Here is a 20223-nt window from a genome sequence, read left to right as displayed (position 1 = left end):
AATTTCCATTAAAATGACCCTAATTAGAGTCAAAACTGACACCGGGCCAAAAACCGACTCCAAATTCAAATCCCGACTCACACGGGTCAAACCCGAGTCAAGCACACAAAACAAGTAACACCCAAAATCATCTTATTAGATGGTCATATTGTTACACGATATCTTATATGAATGCCACATATCAACAATGGATGGAGAATTGGTCACGTCCAAATTGAAAGGGACAATACACCTCTTTCCATCACGAGGTGGCTCGCGCCTCTTTAGGCCATCTGCTTAGCCTCTAAGAAAAATAATCCGACCTACCTCCCTACATTTCTCTATAAATACCCACCATCACACAACACAATCCTCACGCGAGAGTCCGCCCCCTCACATCTCCCTTAAAATTCTAGACCCGACTTCCTAAGTCACAAAATTGACACGTGTTTACGACCTACCGATCGTAAACACGCCTTATGTTGGAAATTTATATCTCATTACTTAACATATTCTTATATGTTTCAAATTTATTTAGTCATAAAATAAATTCTAGATCTTATGCATGCAAACATCAATAGTTAAGAGAAGAAATCGGTTCCTTACATTGCATGTTTCGGATATTTGGGCACTAGTAAGGTCACCTACCTTACTTAGTTCTTGAGCTTTCCTTATGGATGAACAAGATTCAAGTATAGAATCCCTCCCAAAAGCATATACCCAAGGAATACATCTTAAAGACTAATATAATATGATCTAGTATTAAGATTAGTCTACTTAAAAATTGACACAAAATATTAATTTGGCTCTTGAAATTTCGGTTCAAGAGGTAGTGTATTTGTGAGTTTATTTCTCTAGAAAAATCACATATTGTAGAGAGTATCTCTTTCTTACACTAGGAAAAATATTAGGTGAAAAGAAAATGAATAATGTGATGGAAGAGAAAAACTCTTTTCTCTTTTCTTGTGGGATGGCCGAAAAAATGCCTTGGGTAGCATGCCCAATGCATTTCATTTTTGCTCTTCACAAGAGGCTAGGCATGCAACTCTAGGGTTATCATTGTGTTTTTGAATAAAATAAATTAAACAACACAAACCCTTAATGCCCTTCTTATTTTCGGTTACCATGTAAAATGGTAGGCCACATTATCTTTGTCATTTGTCAATTTTGTCATGTGTCACATGTTACATGACATGTTACAATGCAATGTATTTTTATCATATTAAAAATCAACATACTCATAAAATATGTCATTTACAAAATCGACTAGTAATTCGTAATTACTCGTACCAAAAGTGTCTCCAAATTATAAACTACAACATTCTGTATTTATAATAATTTATTCATTCCGTTTCAATTGTTTCTGTAAACAATAATTTCATCTAAGTAATAAAACAATTCGATTACTTAGACCGTGTCTCATTTAATCATATTACAATAAGATACGTTAATTATACTCACAAAATCATCCGTCAATTTTAAGCAATTTAATTAACTCGTATCGGTATACGATTAATTAAATAATCAATTAAGAGTATTTCCCTATAGGTATGACCTAAGGGGATCAACTGATCACCACCGTCGCACGACAGTAATGTCAAACTCTAGTCATCTAATCATTACCGATATGTGTGGACCAGTTGACTGTAAAATATTACATCCCACATGTATTCTTAAAATGAGATTTAAATATGTGATCATCATGATCGACAATTGTGATCGCATTATTGTCGGAGGACATATATTCCAACAATCTCCCACTTGTCGTCGACAAGTGTGCGTCACCAATTCTCTTGTCCTATTACTATCTCCCACTCAATGCAAGGTGTCTTTCGGGTCGTACTTGCAAGTGATCATATCGAGAGTGGTTTCCTCGATCTGGAGAATAACTGATTGACCGGATTTATCTATCATAGATACCTTCCGAGCGTGGCCACGCATTTCCAGTTCATTGCTCCTCGAGTGGCCCTGAGATATTGTTTTAACCCTGACAAAGGGGTGGACAATTCCTATCGCACTTATTCCCTTCGACTAGCCACAGCCATCATAACCCAAAATATGCACATTTAACCCCATTTACGAAGGTCGTAGTAACACAAATCAAAGTTAATCTGAAATTGTGTCATCTTAGGCGAACAGTCTTTAGTCAAAAGAATCGACTCATTAGAATACTATAGCAGCTCTCGCCACGACCAGGCTATATAAATTTGCCAGAACTCTATAAGCGGTCATAAGGCCCGACAAGGTGTTCCTAACAATCTGCCTATGTGATCGACTAGTCATCTCACATGACTCTATGGCACTTAAACTTGCCATCAATCGCATCACACTCTAGTCACTTCGAGACGTCACCTCATGTAAGTAACTATGGGCGAATACAATGCTAATCTGTGTTCACTTTAACGGGGTTCAATGTTGTCTCTACAACCCGTTTGGATATAACAAAGTATAAAAGAAGAGTTTTAGAGTAAAACTCAAACGACAAATGCGATTATCACATATGAATAGTTAATGCTTGATTACTATTTCATATTCCATAATCTAATTTGATCTTTTATGTAGTTATTCATCTCAATTTAATTGAAATGACATGACTCATCATGTTAAGCCTATGAGAAGGCTTTGTGAAGAGTCGAGGACGAGGGCACCTAAGAGGGGGAGGGGGTGAATTAGATGTCTATTTAAAATTTAAGCTTAATGAAAGCTTCTTTAAAAAACTCTTAAACACTTTAAACAATGCTTAGATGAAAGGAGAAGTCGATACTTAGAACTAGAGAGTTAAAAGTATTCAACAACGATTGAAGCGAGAAGTTACTGATGTACTCAACGATTGATTACGTAGATAAAGACGTGAGTAGAGTGTGCAGCGGAAATAAAACGAAATAGACACGACTAACGATGTTTTTAAAAACTGGTTCGGTCACTACTCCGCGACCTACGTCCAGCGCTATTTTATTAAACGTCTCAGAAGTAAACTCATACAAACTAAGTCCACCCCGAATAATAAAACAACTCCCCAACCTACTCCGGTTGCTAATGCTTAAAAGCTACTCCGCTTCCAAGACTTTTGCTTTGGGCTACTCCGCCGAAAGACTCCTTGCTTAAAGCTACTCCGCAATAAGACTCTTGCTTTGGGCTACTCCGCCGAAAGACTTCACGCTCAAAAGCTACTCCGCTTCGAAAACTTCATGCTTAAGGATAACTCTATCCTAAGACTTTTGGTTCTACCCGTTTGTTACAAGACCACTTATCTCAATGTTGTTCACTCAATTGAACGGAGGAGATAAAGTTTAAGTACAAAACACGGGATCCTTGAACACGACTAAAACGACTAGGTGCAACAACAAACTCAAGTAAAAGACTCAAAAGATAAATAAACAAACTTGCAAAAGATTCAAAGATTTTGAAATGATAAACGGTTTTGCAAAGTTAATTTACTCGATTGAAAGCTTAAGTCTTTTTCAGTTTAAAACTCGTTTGTTGCCCACTTGTAAAAATGAATTAAGCAAGCTATTTATAATGTTCAAGTAGTATACTTTACATTAAAATATCTTACACTCATAAGCACAAGTGATTAAAATAATGTAAGTAGTTTGCTTGGGCAACATGCAAAGCCAACCGAAATGCTCTCCAAGAAACCGAGTATTCTTCCTCAAGAAATCGGTGCCTAAGATTGCAAGAAACCGGGTTGTGCACACATACAAAAATAGGCTGGGTTTTTCAACAAGAAACAAGCATAAATGGTTGTGTTTATGGGAACCATAAACATTTCCATAAATGTAAAAGCAAGCAACCCATTTATAGTAAGTGTCTTATTGTGCAAGCAAACTCCTTAGCAAGTCATTGAAAGCTCTATATTCTTTAAAAGACTTCAAAGTATTTCCAGAAAACATTTGTGAAAGTTAAAAGCACTTTAACAAAGATTCAAATATTTTCGAAATATTTCTTTCAAAGACGAGCCTTAATTAACTGTTGACTCAACTGTTGTTTTTGCACCTAAACGTAAATTCGTGTTAAACGATCACCTTACAACACATGACATTAGCACTAATGACTATCTTCATCTTTGATCTTCATGATGACATTCTTGATAACCTTGAATTGACAATTGGAGCTTCATGCTACATGGTTAAACTTAAGAGGCACACAATTAAATAACAAATGAGATTAATTTGTCTTAAGGCATCATCAACACAATCTTAATCAAATTGGGTTTCTTCAATTTCCCCCTTTGATGATGGCAAGACAAATAAAATTCAGTGTGCAATTCCCCCTTAATCCATGGTGAAGGTTAACAAGTCGAAACATGATCAAAATAAGATGCATAAATACATGGTCATTGAAAATTAGTCAAATTTTTCGTTAGCCTAGGTAGAACATATTATCGCCAAGTAAACATAGTTACGGTGTACGCAAGCCTAAGAGTCATTGAATCACCACCTGCAATTTTAAACAACTTCCCCCTCTTGACATCATCAAGTAGGAAGAACACAAGTCTAAATAAGGATTAGAGTTATACAAAACAAATTGTTCAACAACTAACAACATAACCAATATTAGTAAATTATCACAAACACAAAGCCAAGGTAAAAAGGGATTAGAAAGGCTTTTGTTTTGATTAGGCAATAGGCATGGTTATGGCAAAAGGCTTGGTACGACATACGGCATAGGCTAGGCACGGCTAGGAGCAAGAGATCAATCATCGGTTTCTTCTGTTTCATCTTCTCCAACCAACCCGTGAACCATCTCTAAGAGCTCTTCATTTTGACCCTTAACCTCCTTGAGTTCCTCACGCAAACCCGACACTTCCAAACGAAGACCCGCAATCTCACTCATTTGAGCATGTTGGAGATCCAACAAGGCTTTAACATCCTTAGTGAGACGTGTCATAGAAGACGATTGCATAGAGGAGGAGGCGACATCAGTAGCCTTCATACCCGACCAAATACGAGCAAGTTTATCACCATCAATTTTCAAGTACATTTGTGATAAAACTCCCGAGGTCATAGTGTCACACATGTGATCCACACCGAAACTAGTCGAGTCCACAATATCCATTTTCTCGAAAATGACCGATAACCGCATCCCATATGCTAACACGGTGGAACTATCAACCTTACGCTTCTCAAAAATCTTAGCAAGATGATCAATGTGAAAGAACATCAAAGCGGGTAGGTTAATTTGAAGGTGTTTAGCAAGATAATAAATCAACCACATGTCTAGCACACCACACACACCACGGCTCTCATTACAAGGAATCAAGGTTCTAAAAATGAAATTGAAAAAGAACCGGTGGTTTATTTTGATTTCTCGCGGTTTTAGTGTGATAGGGGACGTAGCTTTGGGACTTAGAAACTTTGTTACGGTCAAGGAACTTCTACCATCAATAGTCGGCCAACCACCCTTGGGAAATGAGGATAACCCGGTTGTAGGAATACCGAGCAATTTCCCAACAATGTCAACATTGAGACACAAGGGTTTGTTATTGATAACGGCGGTAAGACTACCCGATTGGACATCGACTTTGACCGTAGTATAAAATTGAACAATCTCCGCTAAGTAAACTCGGTTATAGAGATTAAGAAGACTCTCCCACTTTTGTGCATGAATTGCATCTTTAAAGAATTTAAAAGCAGGGGACGAATCATACCATTCGAGTTCATAGCGATGGCCCGATTTAAAGTTCCCTTGGATGACATGCTTACAACAATCAAATATATCCTTTGGAAAGCGATACCCATGAAGAATTTCAAGTGCCTTGGACTTGTTCTCATCAAGAGGTTGCTCAATAGAAATCATAGCACTATTCGATTCATCGGCTTCCTTTGCCATTTCCTCCACTTTCCTTTTCTTTGAGATAACCCGAGTGGACATTCTCCTTGCGTTGCCTTTCGGTTTGGGAACGGTTTCCTCCTTGAATAACTCGTCATTATTGAAGACGGCATTCAATTTTTCCGTGTCAATTTCCGTTTCCACAATCGTTGCCTCACTCACGGTTTTGCCTCTCCTTTTTCTCCTTTTATTTCCAACCAAATCTTTCAACATCTCATCATCACCAACACTTCCCTTCGATTTCGATTTTGATTTCGATTTCGATTTCCCATTACTCTTCTCACCGGATTCCTCAACAACATTCTCAACACTCTTTTCTTTTTCCTCACTTTTTTCAATTGATTTTTCAACACTCTTTTCTTTTTCTTTTTCAATGTTTTCCTCATTCTCCTCTTCACTTTCATTTTTCTTTTCCTCACTGTTTTTCTCTCCTTCCTTCTCGGCATCCTCATCAACAATCTCCTCATCATTGTTACTTTCCTTACCAACACCAACATCAACTCCCTCAACTTCTTGAATGATTGGATTTCCATCATCATCAATCTCACCAACAACCCGTGAGCTTCCTTCTTCACCCTCGGTTTCGGTTGCATGCGGCATATTCAAATCGAATTTTTGATTGAACACCCGACTTGAGAATCTCCTAGCCTCGGCAGCTGTTTTAGGACGATTAGCAACTGATTTCTTCCTTGTCATTGGGGTTTTCGGCACAAAGACTCTAGGTTTCTTTGGTGGTTTTTGATTTTGGGCACTTTTTGATCCAAGACTTTCGATTTGTGGTTCAACCGTTGGTACTTTCGGTTTGTAGGAGTCTCGGATTGCATTCAAGAGTTTCTTAGTTGATTTTGGAGGCATGATTCTTATAGTGAAAGTAAAAGTGACAGTTGGGAGAGGTATGCTTCTGACGGTTTTGGAGAATATTTGGGGAAGGTGTAATTTTTTGAATATTTTGAAAGTGAGTAAGGAGGTCATGATTTAAGAGTTGAAAATTTGGACATGTAGTAAATGAGGTGAATAGTGTTTTAGGCTTTTTTATTTGATTGGTTGAGAGGAAGGTGGGTGTAGCCGGTTAGGTGGGGTTTAGGCGGCTAGGACATGGGTAATGGGGAAAGGAGATTTGATGGTTAGATGATGGTTGAGTGGCTCCATGTGAATAATATCTTTACCCATTGGATTTACATGCAAATTAATCATCTAATTCATTGAGTAATACTAACACATAATCACTTATAAAAACAAGTGTAACATCTACTCTAGTCAATCATTGAGGGCAAGTCGTCATAAAATTTTACGCGGAATCCAACAAACCAATTTCCAACTGAAGTTTTACGAATTGTTCTCTTTCAAGCGGTTTTGTAAAAATGTCGGCTATTTGATCTTCCGTTCTACAAAATTTAAGACGAATTTGACCTTTTTCCACATGATCACGTAAAAAATGATGTCTTATGTCAATATGCTTAGTCCTTGAGTGTTGTATAGGGTTCTTTGAAATGTTAATGGCACTAGTATTATTACAAAAGATAGGAGTTGAATCAAAGATAATACCATAGTCCCTTAGTTGTTGTCGAACCCAAAGAACTTGCGCGCAACACAATGCGGCACTTACGTACTCGCTTTCAGCGGTGGAAAGAGCAACGGTGTTTTGTTTCTTAGACGCCCATGAGATCAAACACGGACCTAAGAAAGTAGCCATCCCGGATGTACTCTTTCGATCAACAACGCTTCCGGCATAATCTGCATTCGAGTATCCTAAAAGCTCAAAAGGACAATGTGAGGGATACCAAAGATACAAATTAGACGTTCCAACCAAGTACCTAAGAATACGTTTAACGGCAATGAAATGCGATTGTCTAGGACTAGCTTGGAAACGAGCACATAGACATACACTATATAAAATATCCGGTCGACTAGCGGTTAAATAAAGTAATGAACCGATCATACCTCGATACATCGTTTCATCAACTTTCTTACCATTCTCATCTTTGTCAAGCTTTGTGGATGAAACCATAGGTGTAGAGAAGGGTTTAGAATTAGTCATACCGAACTTACATAGCATCTCCTTTATGTACTTTTGTTGATGAATCATCACACCATCTTGAGTTTGCTTGATTTGAAGCCCAAGGAAGAAACCTAGTTCTCCCATCATACTCATCTCAAACTCAGATTTCATTAGTTCCGAAAAGTACAAATAAAGGAGTTCATTCGTTGCACCAAATATTATGTCATCGACATAAATCTGTATAATCAACATTCACCACACTTTGTGACTTTATGAACAATGTCTTATCCACCGATCCACGCACAAAACCATTTTCCAAAAGAAATTTTGACAAGCGATCATACCAAGCTCTTGGAGCCTGTTTTAAACCATAAAGCGCCTTGTCCAATTTAAAAACATGGTTTGGAAATTCATTGTTCATAAAACCCGGTGGTTGCTCCACAAAGACCTCTTCTTCTAAATAACCATTTAGAAAAGCCGTTTTGACATCCATTTGAAACAGTTTGATGCCTTTGTGAGCTGCAAAAGCTATGAGCATACGTATGGCTTCAAGCCTAGCTACTGGTGCGAAGGTTTCATTATAATCAATGCCTTCTTGTTGTTTAAATCCTTGCACCACTAGTCTAGCTTTATTCCTTACGATATTGCCCGAATCATCTAGCTTATTGCAAAAGACCTATTTGGTACCAATCACGGTACACCCAGTAGGTCTAGGGACAAGATGCCATACCTCATTCCTTCTGAATTGATTTAGTTCCTCTTGCATTTCCATCACCTAACTCGGATCTTCAAGTTCCATGGTGATGTTCGTTGGTTCAATTTGTGAGAGGAACGCATGAGATGCAAAGAAATCATTGAGGGATGATCTTGTTTTCCTTCCCGAATTCAAGTCACTGGTCAAGTTAGAAAGGGGGTGAGATTTTTGGTGTTTCCACTTCTTTGGTACGATTAAGGATGGTGAGGCTTCTTGGGGTTCTGACTCAACAGTTCGCTCAACTGTTGGTTTTGGTTCATTTTGTGTTTGAGGGTTTGTTTCTGTTTGTTCATTTTGTTCAAGTGTACCCTCATTCCCCCTGGATGTCGTAGCCTCATTTTGTGGTTCAAGTGTTTCTGTTCCCCCTGTCTCTTGGCCAGTTCCTTCAGTCAATAGTTGATCCGACTGTTGATTCTGCTCCTTTTGTTCGTTTTCCTCGTGTACATCATCCATGTCATGTCGAATCATTCCAAGCTTATAGTCCTCATCATCTTCATCATCCTCTTCCTGTGTATTAGAATGAAAAAGACTAGACTCATCAAATATGACATGCACACTTTCTTCCATTTTCATGGTTCGTTTATTATACACTTTATAAGCCTTGCTACGATCCGAATAACCGACAAATACGGCCTCATCACTACGAGCATCGAATTTACCCAAATTATCCTTTCCATTGTTGTGAACAAAACATTTGCTTCCAAAGCATTTCAAATAGGATAAATTAGGCTTTCTTCCTTTAAGCAACTCGTAGGGTGTTTTGTTAAGCATTTTTCGGATCATAACACGATTATAAATGTGACATGATGTGTTGACGGCTTCGGCCCAAAACTTCTTTGGCAACTTACTACTAATGAGAATAGTCCTAGCCATGTTTTCAAGTGTACGGTTCATACGCTCTACAACCCCGTTTTGTTGAGGTGTAGCACGCGCGGAAAAGTTATGGCTAATACCGTGCTCATCACAATAAGTAATAAATGAGGAATTTTCAAATTCGGTTCCATGGTCGGATCTCAAAGATATGAGCTTTTTATCAAACTTGTTTTGGACCTTTTTCAACCAAATTAAAAATTCATCAAATACTTCATCTTTAGAACTCAAATAGAGAAGCCAAACAAATCGTGAGAAATCGTCAACAATCACACATAATAAACGACTACCTCCTTTACTTCTAACACGCATTGGACCACATAGATCAATATGAAGTAACTCAAGAGGTTTAGATGTACTAACGAACTTTTTGGATTTAAAGGAGCTTCTTACTTGCTTCCCCTTAGCACAATCATCACACAAACTATTAAAGTCAAATTTCATATTAGGAATGCCATCAAATAAGTCAAGTCGCTTAAGGGTGTTCAATGTTCTAGCATTTACGTGACCTAATCTCTTATGCCAAAGCCATGGGTCGTTCTTTTTCAAAGCACTCATACAAGACATGGTACGACTAGACAAACCAAAAAGATTAGTCAAGTAAACATCTTTAACACGTTTTCCTTCTAGAACAACTTCTCTTGTATTACCATCTAAAACACGACATTCACTAGCACAAAATTCAACGATATTACCATTATCACACATTTGAGATATGCTAAGGAGATTATGCTTTAAACCTTTGACAAGCAACACTTTGTCGACACATTGTGACGATGACTTACCAACCTTCCCGATTGCAATAATTTCACCTTTCTGAAGGAAATGTAGATCTATATACATACTAACATACTCATATATGTTAAAATTAATTTGTCATAAAATTAAAAAAGGTCTTATGCATGCAAACTAATAAACAATATAAGGAAGAAAAATAATTTTCTCACCATAAAATCGGATTTATGGGCACAAGTGAGTTCACCTACTCACTTGTTCTTGAGCTCTCCAAATGGAAGAACAAGGACTCAAGGGTAGAATCCCTCCCAAAAGCATATACCCAAGGAATACATCTTAATAAACCAATACTATTTAGATCTAGTAATAATATTAGTTTTACCATAAAAATGACACAAAATAAATTGTATTTTGGCTCTTGAAAATTTCGGTCAAGAGGTGATGTTTTGTGAGATTTTATTTCTCTAGAATTATCATAAATTGTAGAGAGTTTTAGAGGATTTTCTTACACTAGAAAAGATGGGAAGAATGAATAATGATATTAAAGAGAAGAGCTCTCCTCTCTTTCTTATGGGAGGCCGAAAAAGAGAGCATTGGGTAGTATGCCCAATGCCTTTTGTTTTTGCTCTTCTCAAAAGCTTAGGCTTGCAAGGCTAGTACTTAGATATCATGATTGTGTTTTCCACTCAAGATAAAAACACAATACATATCTTACACTACCTCCTCATTTTTGGTTTTTAAGCATAAAATGGAGAATCCATTTTATTTTGTAATTTGTCAAATTTGTCACATGTAACATGTTACATGACATGTCACAATGTAATGTATTTTTAACATATTAAAAATCAACATACTCATAAAATATGTCATTTACAAAATCGACTAGTAATTCGTAATTACTTGTACCAAAAATGTTTCCAAATTATAAACTACAACATTCTGTATTTATAATAATTTATTCATTCCGTTTCAATTGTTTCTTTAAACAATAATTTCATCTAAGTAATAAAATAATTCGATTACTTAGACCGTGTCTCATTTAATCATATTTACAATAAGATACGTAAATTATACTCACGAAATCATCCGTCAATTTTAAGCAATTTAATTAACTCGTATCGGTATACGATTAATTAAATAATCAATTAAGAGTATTTCCCTATAGGTATGACCTAAGGGGATCAATCGATCACCACCGTCGCACGACGTAATGTCAAACTCTAGTCACCAACCATTACCGATATGTGTGGACCGGTTGATGTAAAATATTACATCCCATATGTATTCTTAAAATGAGATTTAATAATGATATTTAAATCATGTGATCGAACTATTGTTGAGGACACATTTCCCAACAATCTCCCACTTGTCCTCGACAAGTGTGCGTCACCAATTCTCTTGTCCTATTACTATCTCCCACTCAATGCAAGGTGTCTTTCAGGTCGTACTTGCAAGTGATCATATCGAGAGTGGTTTCCTCGATCTGGAGAATAACTGATTGACCGGATTTATCCACTCTGGATACCTTCCGAGCGTGGCCACGCATTTCCAGTTCATTACTCCTCGAGTGGCCCTGAGATATTGTTTTAACCCTGACAAGGGGATGGACAATTCCTATCGCACTCATTCCCTTCGACTAGCCACGCCCATCATAACCCAAAATATGCCCATTTGACCCCATTTACGAAGGTCGTAGTAACACAAATCAAAGTTAATCTGAAACTGAGCCATCTTAGGTGAATAGTCTTTAGTCAAAAGAATCGACTCATTTGAATACTATAGCAGCTCTCGCCACGACCAGGCTATATAAATTTGCCAGAACTCTATAAGCGGTCATAAGGCCCGACAAAGTGTTCCTAACAATCTGCCTATGTGATCGACTAGTCATCTCACATGACTGTATGGTACTTGAACTTGCCATCAATCGCATCACACTCTAGTCACTTCGAGACGTCACCTCATACAAGTGACTATGGGCGAATACAATGCTAATCCGCGTTCACTTTAACGGGGTTCGATTGTCTCTACAACCCGTTTGGATGTAACAAAGTATAATAAAAGAGTTTTAAAGTAAAACTCGAACGACAAATGCGATTATCACATATGAATAGTCAATGCCTGATTACTATTTCATGTTCTATAATCTAATTTGATCTTGTACATAGTTGTTCATTTCAATTTAATTGAAATGACATGACTCATCATGTTTAGCCTTTGAGAAGGCTTTGGTTAGTAGGTTTTATCAATTTCTTGTACCTTACTCAACCTCACTACATACTCGTTTTCCTTTGTAATGTATACATTTGCATTACAAAACTTTCTGAGTACGTGTCGAGATCCAATCAAGACATAGGCCCTCTAGCCTAAGAATAACTCCCACTGTTTTCACAGTGTGCGGGACTCATCTTTCTTGCACATCTCATGATCGCAAGTGTACTCAATTTCCGTTATAAATATCTCTCATTGTTCTTTATTACCTAGAACGATTCTAGAAAATCTACTTCTTAATTAACATTGCCACAATGGTATCTTAACCATCCTAGTGTGTTTTGATTATGGTTTTGTCGGAAACCATGCGCAATCTCAATTGTCAATTGTCACTTGTGTAACACCCTTACACAATATTGCATCATAAACACTTTCCTTTACTTCCTTAATGCTTCTGCAAGCACTTAAGGGTAATCTTTATAGCTTACTTGGTAAAGATTACTTAAATTCGATTTTTGAAAACAATTCATCATACTCAAAGCATATGAAGTGTTATACATCATTTCTTTTTAATTGATTCGGCAGCGGAAGCAAATGAAATCAATCAAATATGTTCAATTTAATTGAACTAGTCATGAATCTTATCAACATAAGACTTCTTACTGACGCTAATATCATGTTGATTTATCTTCATAAATCCGGATATTCAAGATGTATTATAATACTCCAAAAGTCTTAAATCATTCGCAATGATCAATATGTCATCCACATATCGGACTAATTAAAAATTTCCGTAACTCCCACTAAACTCCATGTATAAACACAACTTCTCGACTTATCGAGAAATGTTTTATCACATGATCAAAATGTTGATTCTAACTCATTGATGTCCTACTTAAGACCCTCTCTCAAGTTTCACATTATCTTAGGGTTGCAAGAATCTACTAAACTCAAGACATGTATTGAATACATTCCTTCTATTGAAGAAGTGGGTTTTAGATTCATTTGTTATGTATTTCATAACCTCATAATGAAACACAATCCCTAAGAAGATCCAAATAGACTTAATCATTTCAATTAGTGCAAAACCCTTTGCAACCAATTTTGCTTTGAAATATCTCTTTATTAGTGCAAAACCCTTTGTCACTAATCAAGCCCTTTATTTCGGATTCTCATGGCTCTAAGCCTTGTATTGAGTTGTGACTTAAACATTCTTATGTAAGTCATTCGTTCATTACTTTCTAGAAGTAATTAACTTGAATCAAACAATTTCTTTTGTGAGTTATAAGCTCTTTACTTTCTTAAAAGTAGCATGAATTCATCATTTTTAACAAGTGACGAATTTAACCTCCTAGGTTTTGAAGAAACAATGTCTTACACAAAACGTCTCATGTAGCCAAGAAAGACCAGTTTCTCGCGACATAACGTTCTTTGTGGCATTCTTTGTGGCTCTTGAATAATTTCTCCCACTCTGTCTTCTAGAAATAAACTTGTATTTTAGAAAGACAGCTTCATGAGCCGCAAACCCGTCGTGCTCGTGATAATTGAAAAGGGGAAAAATGAGCATTTCTTTCTTGTGAAAACTTACAACCATGGTACCCTTACCATTTCATATCTCATATGATTCGATTTAGTGAAAAAATAATTTAGACAAAAATGATAAAATCCCCAAAAGGATCAAGTAACTCAAAGTAACTTGATTGAAGTTCAAACCTTATCGAATAGCGTTTGAATTCTTATCCAATCATACATTATCCCATAATGCATGTTAAGAGAGATTAATTTGTGATACTATATCACAATTCATTTGGCTTATATCAAAGTCTTCACTTTGATAATCCCATCACGACTAAATCGTGATTCCTTGAACTCTTTGAAATTCTTCAAAGATTTCTCTATTTACCTTATTAAGTGAACATATTAGTGTCAACTTAAATCGTTGGTAAAAGATAATGATTAACCTATTTTGGATAGATGATTTACAACCTCGATCTCCTTTTCAACCAAAAGGTATGAGACATCTTGCTTTGAATACAAGATACGCATATACCATTAACAATCTAATGGTTTCAAGAGTACTCGATAACTCTTTACGTTCATCATTCCAAAAATTAAGGTTTAATCTTGGGTTACCAATTTGAATCGTACATCATCTACATGATATATCATTCTAGTTTGTTTTAGAATATAATCACCTTGATAATGGGCTAGCCATACATCAAATCGTGGTGTATAGGGTCACAAAGGTGAAAACCCTTTTTGTATCTTAACAAGTTTATATTCTTATTTAGAGTTTATGCACTTAATAGTCACAATTAAGTACAACTTTAAATCCAAAAACTAGATTGAGTACACAATTACTCTATCTCTCGACATTATTATTGCTAGTCGTCATATTCTAATCATCCTATGTATCAAACATAATGATGAAAACGACCACCGGTTTCTAATATTGACGAAGTAATACTAGCAAAATTTATGTTTAATCAAATAAACATTTAACGAAGAAGGTCCCATTAGATGTCCCACAACTAACTTGTTGATTCTTCAATAATTTGGGGTAGTTTCCTTTCTCGTGTCTAACATTTAAGACAATGGAAACTTTATCGGTCGGGATTGATAGGTTTAGTATCGCTATTCTCAACAACTTTACTTTTAACATTACCTTGTATCAATTCCATTATAATCTTTACTTCCTTGAACCTCGTCCCATCTTAACGGTTTAAGAAAATGCTCCCACTCATTTCAATGAGTCTTTGCTTTAAGAAGCAAAATTGAATTCATGAAGATTACTCTTCATTTGTTCGTTTTATATTTAAAACTTTCATTGAAGTGGTTGCGTTATTTTGGTCAATTACGAATTCAGAAAATCTAATCACCAAAACAATTTATCGCTTCAAGATACTTAATTCATTTAAGTATATGAAAAACAATCCATTGTAAGTAGATGTGTTAGTCTAGAATCAAAAACCTATTTGATAATGAATAACATTAATCTATACTCCTCGCAAGAGATCCTTAGCAATGGTTCAATTGAGGTTTTAGAAGCAAATTCATATTTTGTCTTTAGTTACGATGTTTTAATGGAGATTTTGAAAAATCGAAATGATATCGTATATGAATTGTGGTAAAGAAATAGAACAATATGACAACGGAATAGAGGAAAACTTAACATTTATCGTTATAATAATACTTGTAAACAAGTATAGCATTTACATAATGACCTCTACCCAACTATGATAAATGATTTCAAGACCCAAATTCATATTGACTTAGGCACGGTGGGGCCGATACATCCTTCATCAATATAACTCGGTGGATTAACGTTTAATCGATTCTAGTTTTAGAACTCTTGGTCGATAATATTACATTAACAATTATCTTTAGCCCAAAACACATCGACAAGGGCACGGTGGGGCCGATACATCCCTTATCAAATACTTTTGTTGAGTTCAATCCAAATTTCGAATAAATGTGTCCATGATCCAAACCCACATTAACTTGGGCACGGTGTGGCCGATACATCCCTTATCAACATGAATTCGGTAGATTAACATTCATCACCCACTTCCCCTACGTAACAAGGTTTGTACCCCGGTGGGGCCGAGCGCACTCCCTCGCGAAATAGGTTTTCATGGTTTCTACTATTTGGTAAGGCTATGTCTCAATTGATTGTTTTAGCGAGAGGTCATGTCAATTTATTATCTATCACGTTTTAAGTGAACTAAAGCGGTGAACTACGATAATTATAATTGAAACGGTCGATAAACTCGATGAAATAAGGATGCATGTTTAGTTATGGCGATTTAGCGATGCAGGTGACATAAAATAAAATGCAAGCATAAAGATAAATAAATCCTAGTATGGCCTTTCCTAAAATAGAAAAACTATTTAACTATTACAAATTCGGAAACCAACTCCATTGGTCCCTTGAACTTCGGTTGTGGCACGCATCTCGAGGTAACACCGTCTTTATGTATCGCCATTCTTGAAGAAATCCGTCTTTGGGAACTCCGGAATGAATAAAATTACATAATAAATTACATAATTTCCTATTATACATTTGTAACTAAAATAAAATAAATCTATTAAATTACAAAACGGTGATACGAGATCACAATAAAATTACAACCGAATCGATATTCCCATACATTTCGGGCAATATCAATTAAAATCTAAGGCCATACTAAGTAAAAATTACATAAATTAAAATTATGACAATCATAAAGAAAAATGCAGCATTATAATATGTATGAACATGCTCAATTTTATGCTAAATCGCCTTTAATTAGCCAATATCGTATATTACTCGGTTTTTTTTTGGTTTGCGTGATTTCAACATTTTACAATCACAAAAATACATAAACTCATATTTATGCATAAGTTAATTACCCTAACCTCTTAGGACTCAAAATTTAGTCTTCACTAATAATTTGACCATAATTAACCCATATTTTATAAAATTGTTCATAAATGGTCCAAAATTACAAAAATAAGCTATTAAACTTCAAATAAATCACAAAATTTCAAATAAATTCAAAATTTGAAATTTAAATTCATGAACATTCTGGAAAAATACCATGACACTCATAATGTTCAAAATCTTAGGTTAAAAAATTTCGAAATTTTCCCGGAAAAACAATGTTGCGGTTTATCGATTTTAACTAAAATAATCATAAAAACATGGAAAAAATTATTTTCATTAACTTTTCAATTTTAGATCTGAAAAAGATAATAAAATGCAACATTATACGTTTTTCCTAAGTCATAGATTATGTTTTATTAATTTTCCACTAATAATGTCACTTTTTATGCTATTTTTCTTCAAAAATCCATAAATCATGCAAAAAGACTTCTTTATAGCCAATTATTTTACACACATCTTGTAAAATTGCATGTGACAACATATTAATTTTCTATGACCAGATTCGAAATTTAACTCATATTAACCTATTTTTCACCTAAATCCGAATTTAATAATGAAAAATTCATTTTTCGAGCATAACAAGTCCAAAAATTATGAAAATTTACAGGTTATCTCCAAATAATATATGTGACAACATATCCAAAAATCAACTGAAAATTCGAAGTATAGATAATTTTAGACCAAAAATGACATTTTTACTCATAAAATCATATTTAAATGCCATTATTGTATAATATGAACAATAAAAATCCGAAAAATTAACCAAAATATCCTAAAACATTTTAGGACCAGAAATATTAACATGCATGGATTAATTTCGTGATATCTCATAATAACACAAATTTTACAAATTTTATTTGTTATTCTTATAACTCGGAAAAACTTTTAACCGATTTGCATGCAAACAACCGTGGCTCTTGATACCGATTGAAGGAAATGTAGATCTATATACATACTAACATAATCATATATTTTAAAATTAATTTGTCATAAGATTAAAAAGGTCTTATGCATGCAAACTAATAAACAATATAAGGAAGAAAAATAATTTTCTCACCATAAAATCGGATTTATGGGCACAAGTGAGTTCACCTACTCACTTGTTCTTGAGCTCTCCAAATGGAAGAACAAGGACTCAAGGGTAGAATCCCTCCCAAAAGCATATACCCAAGGAATACATCTTAATAAACCAATACTATTTAGATCTAGTAATAATATTAGTTTTACCATAAAAATGACACAAAATAAATTGTATTTTGGCTCTTGAAAATTTCGGTCAAGAGGTGATGTTTTGTGAGATTTTATTTCTCTAGAATTATCATAAATTGTAGAGAGTTTTAGAGGATTTTCTTACACTAGAAAAGATGGGAAGAATGAATAATGATATTAAAGAGAAGAGCTCTCCTCTCTTTCTTATGGGAGGCCGAAAAAGAGAGCATTGGGTAGTATGCCCAATGCCTTTTGTTTTTGCTCTTCTCAAAAGCTTAGGCTTGCAAGGCTAGTACTTAGATATCATGATTGTGTTTTCCACTCAAGATAAAAACACAATACATATCTTACACTACCTCCTCATTTTCGGTTTTTAAGCATAAAATGGAGAATCCATTTTATTTTGTAATTTGTCAAATTTGTCACATGTAACATGTTACATGACATGTCACAATGTAATGTATTTTTAACATATTAAAAATCAACATACTCATAAAATATGTCATTTACAAAATCGACTAGTAATTCGTAATTACTTGTACCAAAAATGTTTCCAAATTATAAACTACAACATTACTATTTATAATAATTTATTCATTCCGTTTCAATTGTTTCTTTAAACAATAATTTCATCTAAGTAATAAAATAATTCGATTACTTAGACCGTGTCTCATTTAATCATATTTACAATAAGATACGTAAATTATACTCACGAAATCATCCGTCAATTTTAAGCAATTTAATTAACTCGTATCGGTATACGATTAATTAAATAATCAATTAAGAGTATTTCCCTATAGGTATGACCTAAGGGGATCAACTGATCACCACCGTCGCACGACAGTAATGTCAAACTCTAGTCAGCCAACCATTACCGATATGTGTGGACCAGTTGACTGTAAAATATTACATCCCATATGTATTCTTAAAATGAGATTTAATAATGATATTTAAATCATGTGATCGCACTATTGTTGAGGACACATTTCCCAACACTTTCTTATTGTCACCAAACGTCACGGTGCCACCATTGTAGGCTTCTAGTGAGAGAAATTGGTTTCTACTTCCCGTCATATGACGTGAACATCCACTGTCCAAGTAACAATTGCTGCTGCCTCTCACTAATGCCTATAAGAAATCAAGAGGTTAGTTTAGGAATCCAAACGAATTTGGATCCCTTTTTGTGAGTTGTATTGTTAATCAAATCTTTGCGAACCCACTCCTTTTTAGCAACCTTGATGTTCTTATTTAAGTCGTTTAGTCGATTAGGACAACCATTAAAGTCATGACCAGTCTTACCACAAAAGTTGCAAACAATATACTCAGGAAGGCCTGCATATTTTCTCCTTCGAAAATCGGTCTTGCTTGGTTCACAGTTTACGAAGTTACGATTCATGAATCACATACTTTGGAAACCAAGTCCAGCTTTCTCTTCAGATTTTTGGGACTGATTTATGAGGGAGTCTAAAATGTTTTGGCTACCTTCCCATTTCCTGTAAAACTCTTTAGCATCATGCAACTCTTTGGTCAATGTTTCAATTTTAGCAAGATGGTCAAGATTTAGTTTGCCTACTTTATCGAAAGCGGATTTAGCATGACTACATTCATCACTAAGCAACATATCAATTTCTTCAAGTTGTTTATTATCATGTCGACACGAGGTAAGGTCAGCTAGCAGTGAGTCTCGTTCTTTAATCAAAATATCAACTTGAATAATTAAAGACTCGTTTTCTTTTTCAACATCAGAAACAACAGTTGAGGCAACTGTTGATTTTGACGAGCTAGCAATATTCGTGAGAACAAGGTTTTCTTTCCTCAATTTTTTAATTTCTTTTCTGAGTGATGGAATGATGTTACTTTCTTTTATCTCATCTAGACACTCTCTAAGACCAACATTTTCTTCAGCAATTTCCTCAATTTGAGTTTGCAAGTCATAGAGTTTATCGTTTTTAGCAAGACTCTTCTCAAGTACATCATCAAACATCAAACAAAGCTTATCCTTAGAAAGAGTTCTTACCTTGTTCTTGAGATTCATTACCTCGGTGTCGGAGTCATCGCTGGAGTCGTCGGAGTGCGCCATAAGACAGAGTGCGGATTCTTTCTTTGAAGACTTGGGTCCGTCAAGATCAAGACGAGTTGTCATACAAACTTTGGCATCTAATTCTTCCTCAAGGACATCATCCTCATCGGAATCAGATACACCCCATATTG

This window comes from Silene latifolia, chromosome 6 (genome assembly GCF_048544455.1).
Source record: "Silene latifolia isolate original U9 population chromosome 6, ASM4854445v1, whole genome shotgun sequence".
Lineage (NCBI taxonomy): Eukaryota > Viridiplantae > Streptophyta > Magnoliopsida > Caryophyllales > Caryophyllaceae > Silene > Silene latifolia.
The sequence above is the reverse complement of the archived record's forward strand: the minus strand, read 5'-3'. Positions refer to the sequence as shown.